Source organism: Girardinichthys multiradiatus, chromosome 12, assembly GCF_021462225.1.
Source record: "Girardinichthys multiradiatus isolate DD_20200921_A chromosome 12, DD_fGirMul_XY1, whole genome shotgun sequence".
NCBI lineage: Eukaryota > Metazoa > Chordata > Actinopteri > Cyprinodontiformes > Goodeidae > Girardinichthys > Girardinichthys multiradiatus.
The window spans coordinates 20,452,972-20,462,246 of NC_061805.1; positions in this window are offsets into that span (position 1 = coordinate 20,452,972).

Consider the following 9,275-nt stretch of genomic DNA (forward strand, 5'->3'; position numbering starts at 1 on the left):
AACACCCCAAAGTGGCTCAATAATATTTAGATCTGGTGACTGTGCAGGCCATGGGAGATGTTCAACTTCACTTTCATGTTCATCAAACCAATCTTTCACCAGTCTTGCTGTGTGTATTGGTGCATTGTCATCCTGATACACGGCACCACCTTCAGGATACAATGTTTGAACCATTGGATGCACATTGTCCTCATGAATGGTTCGGTAGTCCTTGGCAGTGACGCGCCCATCTAGCACAAGCATTGGGCCATGGGAATGCCATGATATGGCAGCCCAAACCATCACTGATCCACCCCCATGCTTCACTCTGGGCATGCAACAGTCTGGGTGGTACGCTTCTTTGGGGCTTCTCCACACCGTAACTCTCCCGGATGTGGGGAAAACAGTAAAGGTGGACTCATCAGAGAACAATACATGTTTCACATTGTCCACAGCCCAAGATTTGCACTCCTTGCACCATTGAAACCAACGTTTGGCATTGGCATGAGTGACCAAAGGTTTGGCTATAGCGGCCCGGCCGTGTATATTGATCCTGTTGAGCTCCCGACGGACAGTTCTGGTGGAAACAGGAGAGTTGAGGTGCACATTTAATTCTGCCGTGATTTGGGCAGCCGTGGTTTTATGTTTTTTGGATACAATCCGGGTTAGCACCCGAACATCCCTTTCAGACAGCTTCCTCTTGCGTCCACAGTTAATCCTGTTGGATGTGGTTCGTCCTTCTTGGTGGTATGCTGACATTACCCTGGATACCGTGGCTCTTGATACATCACAAAGACTTGTTGTCTTGGTCACAGATGCGCCAGCAAGACGTGCACCAACAATTTGTCCTCTTTTGAACTCTGGTATGTCAACCATAATGTTGTGTGCATTTCAATATTTTGAGCAAAACTGTGCTCTTACCCTGCTAATTGAACCTTCATACTCTGCTCTTACTGGTGCAATGTGCAATCAATGAAGACTGGCTACCAGGCTGGTCCAATTTAGACTTGAAACCTCCCACACTAAAATGACAGGTGTTTCAGTTTCATTGTCCAACCCCTGTACATCTCTATTGGATTTAAGTATGGGCTTTGACTTGGCCATTCCAAAACCTTAATGTTTGGGTTTTGAGCCATTCACAGTTGGGCTTACTGGTTTACTTTGAATCATTGTCCTGCTGCATAATCCAAGTGTGTTTGAGCTCCTTCAGGATTTATTACAAGGGAGCAGAATTTAAAGAAATCCCAAATCATCACACCACCATCGCCATGCTTGGTTGTTTTTACGCCAGATGTTTACAGGTTCTAAAAGTTCTACTTTTAACTTGTCAGTCCACAGAATGTTTTCCTAAGCGTCTTCTTTCAAATGTTTGTCGGGACATATGTGCTGAGTCTTTGTTTTCTGTTGGTCAGCAATGTTTTTGGTGTTGGAACTATCCCATGGATGTCTTTTTCATTTTAGCTGAGGCCTGCAGAGCTTTAGATGATGTTCTCGATATATTGTGACGATATAACGTGTCGCTGATATGCTCTTGGAGTAATTCTGGTACACCATCCACTTCTGCGAAGGTTCACCACTGTACCATTTTTTTTCTTTATTTGTTGATAATTGCCATCACTGTGGTTCAACAAAGTACAAAAACCTTAGAAATGACTTTGTAACCCTTTCCAGATGAAAAGATTTTATTGTTTTTCTTTTTCTGATCCATGATGTGTTGCTTTTTTGAGAACATTTAGTTTAAATAATTTCCTCTTTCTACAGGTCTGGCAGTAATCAGGCCAGGATATGGCCACTAAAACCAAACGATGTGGTAAGTCAGTTAAATCAAGATTTGATTACTTTTGTGATATTGGTTTGATAAGTAAGATATATTTTTTTAAAGGTTGGGTTGGATAGCTTGAGACCATTAAAAACTAAAATCATCATGTGCAAGCTGTTCTTGGTATTTATTGTTTCATGATCTGAATTATGTAAAAGCATTAAAAGATTAAATCTGCAAGGAGGTAAATACTTTTCAAAGCAATGTAGATGTTATTAGCAGCTGTCTGTCACAAACAAACAGTTTGTTCGCCTTTATTTTAATTTGCGTACTACCAAGCACAACAATTTGACAGAAAGAATAAGCATTTAGCTTTAGAGTAAGAGAAGAATGATGCATCTTTCAGGTCTTTACTGAGTCTAGCAGAGACAGACAGTGTCCAGATGTCTTTATGTCAGTTTCTTATCAAGTTTCTTTTTCTTCTGTTCTCCACTTTTCTCATTTGCCTCAGAAACAGACTGAGCAACATGCTTTCATGGTGAGTTTTGCTTTACTTACTTTAGTCTGTTTTTTCTGATTTGAGATGCGTTGAGGGAGTTGAGGGTTGACCTCTTAACTTGTGGGATTAAGTTTTACTTTTTGTGCTCAGAGCGTATTTTTGCTGCACAGATTGCTTTTACACCTGTCTAAAAGTCCCATTATGATTTGAACTCAGCCAGCTCCAGCTGCAGTCTGGCTTATAAATCATACAGATCACATGTTAGAGACAACATGTAAATGAGGTGTGAGGTTTCTACTGTCATGTCAGTGGTTCTAATACTCCTGTTTCTGGTGTCCCCATCATGACATGCACCTAGAGACATCTTTCTGAAGGATCCTGGCAGGTAGGACTTTGGTCTCATCCTGTAATCCTAAACTGACAGCAGGATTTTCTGATCTGGACTCCTTGTTCTTCTTGTTGCAGAAGATCTTTTTTAATGCCTCTGGCTGTGTGTTTTGGCTCGTAATCATGCTGCAGAGTCAGTATTTTAGCCTCCCTGATAATGTAACTTGATAAATATTTTAGGTGTCTACAACAGCACTGTATATGATGGCAATATAACGATTCAGGACACTCCATCAAGGAGACTCTTTTGCAAAGAAATAGGCTGACAGGAATGTCTTTATTCGGGCCGGTTTAAACAAATTAAAAACCAGTGAAGTCAGAAACATCATCATTTTGATCAGAAACTAAAATAAACTCAAAGTTGAATAAACCCCTTACACCCACAGAGGTACGCTGAAACTACAACTGAAAGAAGTACTTTATCTTGTGGTGTGGGTCAGCATATTGTTCTATCTTCAAGGTGATGCATTTCTTCTGAAAACAAGATCTTTTAAAGTAAAAGTACAAAAAAAAAAGAACATTTACCACAGGAAACAGCTTCCTTCGACAGGTACAAATATTTTTATACAGGTTTTCCACATTTTGTTACAACTTAAAGCTCACGATTTTATATATGACAATATAAGTAAAGCATAATTATGGAGTGCAATCAAAATGATAAAGCGTTTTTAAAACTACTTACAAATAAAAATCTGAAAAGTGTGGCATGCATTTGTATTCAACCCTTTACCCCAGAGCCAATACTTTTCTGCAATCACAGCTCCAAGTCTTTTGGGGTATGTTTCAACAAGCTTTGCACATCTGGAGGCGGAGGTTTTTGCCTGCTCTTCTTTGCAGAACAGCTACAACTCAATCAGATGTGATTGATCTCTTTTATCCTATAGACTTTAAAACAGACTCTGAGCCCATCTGTTTAGTGTTTCTGTTCTAGATGAAGCCACTAAAGGAGCTACTGCTGCTGTTAACTTTTTTACTTTTCAGCAGATGGCCGTTCACTCTGAGCAGGGTTCTGGTTCTGCAGGAGGTTTCTTCTTGTTAAAGGGGAGTTTTCCTTTCCAGTGTTGCTACATGCACGCTCAGTATGAGGCATTGCTGGGAAGCCAACGTCACAATGCAAGCGACTGTCCACTGTCTCTACATGGTCGTCCAGGTGGAGCGAATGCTGCAAGTCAGTGACTCGATGCAATCTGCTGTGTTTCCTTAGATAAGAAACCTTTTAACCCATTTAAATAATACACTGAACTTCAGGATCTAATTGCAGTTTATGTGACTGACTCAGAATCTGTCTGTATGATTGAATTGAATAGACTTTTCTGTTTACTTTAGTTTTATTGATGCCTTGAGACATTCTCCTTGCTCCTTGTGAAAAGGTTCAAGGAGCAGTAATACTTTTGTCAATGATGAAAAAATAATAATTACTAAGGAATAATAAACAGTCCATTTTGGATAAACAAGTTTTTCTCCGAATTATTCGAGACTCGATTGTGGTTGGACAGCCATAATTATTAGTTATTCTGTGATGTCTGCTCTTCAAACAGCAAGCGTCAGTCCACAACATCCTGACAACCTAGAAACATTTGCACAGTACAGAAAGAGAGTGAAGGGGTGTGTTTATGTGTGTGCGCGCGCATTTAGAGGAGCGTAAATAACAAATAAGGCATTGGCAAACATTCAAACTCACATTTTTGACACCAACTCCTCGGTCCAGCTTTTGAGGCAAAGCAGAATGCTGGGTTTAATAATGCTCTGTACAAGTTCCAGGGGAGTGGAGGAGTGTTTTTATGGCAGAAAGGTAGAGTCTCATTTGTTAAAGTAAATAAAAACAATTCAAGATGGATAACCAGACCTTTTTTCCAAATAGACAAGCTTCCAACTGAAATTACTTTCTAAAAACCATTCCACCCTGCGTTAGTGCGGTAACATTAAGAATGTATGAAAAAGAAGACAAAATCTGAAGGTACAAGGGTATCCATTACCAGATTCGGTCAAAAATCACTAACTAATCAATTATTCTTTTGGCTAACATGGAAAAAGTACCAATTTTTGTTTGTTTTTGGTGAGAGTTTCAGCATACGTTAAAAGGTCTGGCAACTAATTTAATGTCTGATGTCTCTGATTCATCTAACTAGATCCATTCTACAGTCTGTACTGTAATTAGTGTTACTGGCTTTAAATATTTTGGCTTACAGTCCACGCTCACTGCTGGTGATGCTGCAGTATGCAATGAAGACTTTTGTAACTATAAAATTCCCCTTGCAGCCATGTGCTCCTTATCAAACACAGTAGAGGAACTGATCTTCAGCAAGTGTGACCATCTTTATAAAGCAGATCACTACTCAGGAACATGCAGGTTTGTGTTAACACAATGCCAAAGTAGAAAGACATCAACGGTGATCTTATAAACAGATGTTGTTGTTATTCTACAGGAAAATTATTATTAAAGACAGCTGCCAGTCTTCCCAGGTGTACACGTCCCAGCAAATTAATGTCAGATTGTGCAACATGCAGAGAAAGAAAAATAAAAATTTGAAGATCATGGCAGAACAGATTAGGAAAACTTGTTAGGGTGGGTTTCCAAGAGAAAGGCTCTCTCTAGAAATAAAATGGCCGCAAACATATTGTTTGGGGCTGCACATTGGCATTTTAAGCACTCAGCATTAATGTCCTGGGTTCATGTGCCGGTTGGAGAATTTGTTTATTGTTTGTTCTCCCTGCACATGCAGCAAGGCTGTCTCTCTGTGCCTTTGTGTTCTCCTGTAATTAACTGGCAACCTTCAAGGATTCAGCGGGTATAGAAAATGTGTGGACTGACTTGGGTTTGTGAATTTTCACATGAATGAACTACACGACTTCTGGAACTACAGTATATCCCTTGGACAAAAGTGACAGAAGTAGAGATGTCTGGTAAAACTGAACACAGATCAGCAATTACACAAAATTGTCAAACATGATGGTGGAATGATGGAGGATTTAGGCTTGTTCTGCCCACAGGACCTGAGCAATACTTCTCCACAACGATGCGAGAGGCTGATTAAGTCATACAGAAAACAACAACTTCAAAGTATTGCTGCTAAAGGTGGTTCAAAAGGCTACTGAGATTTTGGGTCATGCTTAATTTTTCCCATGACTGTAAATGTGACAAAAAGTCTGCTTCCTCGATGTTGAAAAAATGTCAAAACTGTTCACCACCTTTCCCATATCAAAGTCCATTGCTACGATGTTAATGATGACCCATCAGAGCTTACAAACAGTGATCTCCTGCTGTTCATGTTTCAAGGATTACCAAAGACTTTAATCAGCACAATAATGGACGATAACAGTTCTTTGGCAGTAAATGAGGAGCAGTCATGAGTTTGAGTGTTTTTTCTTGCGTCTTAATTATATTTCAGCTGTAATATTACATCACTGTGGGAGTGTTTCAGCAACTGACGGGCCCATCACCCTTTGCCATATTTTATTGCATCTTCCAGCTGGTGAGGCCAATTATTACTTAATCTATTAAAGCAGTTAAACTTTAAGACGACTTTAGTAACTGAAAACACAATAAAACACTGTCATAATGAGCAGGTGCCCGTCTCATTGTTGCTGTTACACAAATCAACTATGGAAGATTTTTTTGCTAATCTGCTGAGCACATGTGCAGTGCCTGCTCTGTGAGCAAATACTTTAAAAAACTTAGAGCCCATCCACTAAAATTAACTTTAAATCTTGTTTATAAGTGCAGATTAGCTACCAGTCGAGTTTAGCATTTGTTTGTTTGCCACGTCAACAGAATGCTCAGAACATCTTATTGAAAAAGAAAATTACTTGAAATTAAATGTAATTCAATTAAAAAGTGAAACATTACATACAGCGGCTGCTAAAAGTAAATATAAGTAAAAGCAGGACCAATATAAATCATTTCACAACTTTTTGAACATATATCCTGTGCAGGTAAACAGAAAAACAAAACAAATGTGAGAAAGAAAGAAAAAAAAAAAACAATAAAAAAGGTACAATAATCTGGTTGCATATGCGTGCACAGCCTCAAAGTAATAGTTTGTTAAACTGCCATTTGATTCAGTACCAGCATTCAAAAGCATTCTCTAAATCCATCAGAATGTGTGGACATCTCAGGTCCATAACCTTTTTCAGGTGACCCAACATATTTCCTGTCAGGTTTAGTTCAGGACTTGGTTCGACCATTCCAAAACTCTAATTTCCCACTCATGAAGTTATGTTTTGGTTGGTTTGAATGTGTGCTTGGACTAAAAGCGATGCTGAATATAAAGTCTCACTTTATCCTGATTGATATTGTAGATACCTGACTGGTATTTGGGACTTTTAATAAGTTCATCCATCTCAATCCCCAGTTCCATCTGAAGAACAATAACCCTCAGACTAAGATCCTTTCACACCACGGGCATGGTGTTCTTTTGGTGATGCTCGGCGTTGTTTTTGTGCCAAAGTTATCTTTCAGAATTGTCCTCCAAATTTTAGTTTGGTTTCATCAGAGTAGTGCACATTCTCCCACAAAGTTCTGGATAATTTAAGCCATGCCTACATTTTTTTTTTAAATAAAAGGTTTATGTCTCATAAGCCTACTCCTTGTAATAGGAATATGGCAATGCAGAACATTGTAGAACACAACCAGCACTTGTTGGAAAACCCTTTAGCTCCTTACGTGTTGCTGTTGTCTTGTCTTTTTAACAATTTTGGAGAAATTCCCAGTTTTAGTAAAATGGTTTTCCTTCAGTGTTATGAGGAAGTCTGCTGACTCAACAGTTAGACACTGACACCCTCCACAAGGTGAGTAAATCACAAAGGGTCATGCTAAAGAAGCTGTCACGGCTATATCACAGTATAATAATGAAAAGTTAAGTGGAAGGAAAAAATGTGGTTGGAAAAGGTGCACAAGTATCAGACGGGATGTCACAAATTTATAATGTATCTATATATCACGTTAAATTTGACTGAATTACTGAAATAAATTCAGTTTTTAATGATTATGCACTCAGTAATCCATATTACAAGAGTGGGTTGCAAGTCCAGCTCAACTATTTAGACCAGCCACAATGGAAAACTAATAGATATGTTGAAGGAAAATTCAACTAATTCAAACTTCAGAAGATGCTGACAGGTTTGACAGCACCCACCCTGTTGCTCTTGGTGGAAACATCCCAGAAGATAGGCACACATCACAGAACCCATTTCCAAATGTTCTGTTGAATGCTATTGTTTTTTTTACTTGTTGTTGCTCTTAGCTCTGGCACATTAGATCTGACACCACTGGTTTCAGGCTCTCTTTAGATCCTTGTGGGAGGTAAACAACAGCAAAAGACACATGGTGACATGTGTTTTCCAAAGCAGCAATGATTCTGGAAAGAAGTGTGGCTGATGAGTGTTTTTTGCTCCAAGCAACATCTAAAATAATGTCAGACATTTCTATTGTGACAGAGGGAGAGATAAATTGAAACAGCCTGCATGGGGAGGGGAGTACAAACAGAAACATGGGCCTTTAAAACCAAGAATTTTGTGCATTTTGAATGCGATAAGCATCTTTGCATGTTTACGCTGTTTTTCTGTCTGTGTAGTGCTAGGGCTATAGAGCTGTTTGGACTGAGCGTACTGCTCATCACTCTGGCCCAGTGTTTACGGCCGGTTGGATCAGAGCAGCTTTATCTTCAATGTTTGCATTGTAATGATGGTTCTGAACAGTGCCACTGCGCTGCCATTCTCATTTTACATAATTTACTTCACTTATAGGCCAAGACGGATGGAATGCTTTCAACTTTTATGATACAGAGTTGTGCCAAGAGAGGGTTTTTTTTCCTCCGTCTTCTCTGAGGGCTTTTCAAAGGGGAAAAGCAATTCATGCCCAGGCTGTTCAGATGGGCCATTACGCTCATATCAGATCTGTGCGTTTGATGTGCCGAGAGATGGAGCAAAATAAATAGCAAGCGCAAGGCTGTGAGAGACTTGCAACTTGGTGCGTTAATTAACGAAGGTCTATACCAATTAGGCTCCCATGATTGGTGTGTGAATGTCAGTGCAGTCACGCAGTTTGGGATCCAGAGCAACACCACTGTTCACTGAGCACAAAGTGTAAACAAGCGCTGGCAACGAGAATGATGCTGAGTGAGCAAAACTGGACATCTCTGGGAATTTATGGCGTTTAAAACAATTTCAACTTTTACCTCAGCAGGTTGAATGGAAAATGTAGCAAAAAGGCAAGAAATGAAGGCTTTTCTGCCCAAGTATGGAATGGAACCAGACTAACCTTTATCTGATTCTGGAAATTGTTTCCTTAATTCCCTTAAGGCAACTGGGACTGGGTAAATGAAATTTCCAAGGAGCTGCAATAACTGTTGTATAAGTGTCCTAACATTTAATACTTCTGATTCAGTATTCAATCTTTACTTCACACTTGCCATCAGTTATAGTAAATGTTATTTATTTAAATTAAATTTCAGCTATCCTTGTAGGATTTTCCTGATGTTTTCTCACCACCATCGTTTAGCTAAAGTCAATTGAGTGGAGGTCTGGTCTTTGACTTGGCCATTCCAACACATTTAAATGTCTTCCCTTAACCCACTTGAGTGTTGCTTTAGCAGTATGCTTCAGATCATTGTCCTGCTGGAAGCTGAACCTCCGTCCCAGTTTCCAATCACA